Source organism: Microtus ochrogaster, chromosome 19 (assembly GCF_000317375.1).
Source record: "Microtus ochrogaster isolate Prairie Vole_2 chromosome 19, MicOch1.0, whole genome shotgun sequence".
NCBI lineage: Eukaryota > Metazoa > Chordata > Mammalia > Rodentia > Cricetidae > Microtus > Microtus ochrogaster.
In genome coordinates this window covers 58061812-58064005 of record NC_022021.1, presented here as the reverse complement: position 1 = coordinate 58064005, position 2194 = coordinate 58061812, and positions in this window count along the sequence as shown.

Genomic DNA, 2194 nt, shown 5'->3' with positions numbered 1-2194 from the left:
ATATATATTTTATCTATCCTCTGCCATGTGTCTCCTTACCTTTCCTCAGTATGGCACGTCTGACTTGTTTCAGGTCGGCTGGCAAAATTCATGCACCTAGATTCCTCTTCCCGGCTCCTCTCTCTGCCTGCAAGTCCTGCCTACCTTCTCCTGCCTAGCTGTTGGCCGTTCAGCTGTTTACTAAACCAATCAAGAGGTATCTTAGACAGAGACATATCCTTACAGTGTACAAAAAGATTACCCCACAACAGATGCTTCCATAAGACATGAGTAAACCCAAGCAACCATGATGGCTATGAACTGAAACCCTTGGCCCTGGCTGCTTTGTACAATGTCATTTTGCAAGCTCTGTACAGCCTGAGCATCCAGGGGCTTTAGCTGCAAAAGTTCAAAAGAACCAAGCTGACCATCACTGGACTGTCATGGCTCAAGTTCAGAGTCAATCATTTCTCTTTGGACTCCTCCTCTCCATCCAAATCTCCCTCCCAGAGGAGAACTCGCCTTTAAGAATTGCTTCTTTTTTAAACACTAACCCTGGTATTTTCCACTTAGTGTTTCAGTTTCCGATCTCTCTCCCATCTCTTATTTTTCTAGGTATCCCCTAAGCTGTCACTCTAGACCCTTCAAACAGGCAGCCTACAAAGGCTTTCTTCCCTACCCTTTCCCTCCCTCTACCCCTCCCCTCCCCTTCTCTCCTCTCCCTCTCCTCTTCCAGCAGCTGGGGTCCTAATAACCTTCCAACTCTACCACATAAAGCCTTCATTCATGGATCCTCATGCATATTTTCATGTTAATAACACCCACCCCTTTTCCCCAGAAATTTCCCATTAGTGGTGCCTTCAATCTCAACATACAGTGAGAGTTCACATTGACATTTTAAAATGGCATCTTCTGTCCCAGCTGCGCAGACCACTGCCATGAAGGAAGATGGGATGTCTTTCACATACTCGAAACAGCAAATCCAACCATGAACAAATAAGACTCTTTCTCTGTACATGCCTGTTCCTGAACTTCCCCTTGGGAGGCTAACAGACCTGCTGATTGGATCGGCTTCCTGGTGAGACTGCTCCTGATTTCCACACAACAGAGAGAAATCTGTGATCTGCTTCTGACACCATAGAGACGTTCTTTTCCAGGACCAGGGCTTGCATAGCTAGGCTTGCCCAGCCGTCTCACAGACTCAAGGAGAGGCCAACCAAGAAGGCACGATGGAATCATCTAAGAGCACTGTGTAGCTGAAGAGAAGGCAGAGGAGAGGGCAGCTCCATCCTTGCTGCTGTGCATTGGGCTGTGTTCATTCTCTGCAAAGAGGAACTAAGAGGACCATCTGAATATCCATCTGTGGTCAGCCACGCGCCCCGGTTAGCCAGTACTGGAAGGACATTTCCCTTCTGTAGAGATAATAGGACATATCTTTGCAGGATGTTTAGAAAATTAGAAGAGACCTCAAGAATAAGCTCTCCAACTGCCTCCACCATACGGATAAAGAAACTGAGGTCTTGAGTAATAAATCTGCCCAAGGAGAAGTTCATCAAAGCTGGACAGGAAACTGCTTCTCTCAGGATTCTGCCCAGACACCACACTATTCTCTGGTGCCGTCACCATGGTTATTTGTAATTCTATATAATGACTATAGAATTCTATATAATGAGTGCATATTTTCAAAGACTTTTTATTCCTATGAGTTTGGATGGTTTGCATGTCTGTGCAGCACATGAATGCAGTGCCAAAAGAGACCAGAAGATAGAATCAGATCTCCTGGGACAGGAGATGATTGGGAGCTGCCACATGGGTACTAGAAATCAAACCAGGGTCTTCTAGAAGAGGAGCTGGTGCTCTTAAACCACTAGCAAATTTTTCCAGCACAGAATGTATATTTTTAAGGAAATATGGTCAAGAACTGAAAAGGAAGAGTGTTGTTGCTTTTTTAAATAGTTGCATACCAGTGTATTTTATAGGCGATCAACATATCTAATAAGAAAGTATTTAGGACCAAGAATTTATTTGGCTATAGAGAAAAAAAATCTAGTCAGATAGAATAGAGAAGGCGAAAGTGGGAGACTTGTGTATCATGGACAGAAGAATGGAGTTGAGAAGAACACAGGGGGGGAATGAGCACTCGGGAAAGACAAAGGCCCAGGATGACTGAGCGGGACTCTGGATGACACAGTGCACAGCGAGAGAGCCATCTCTA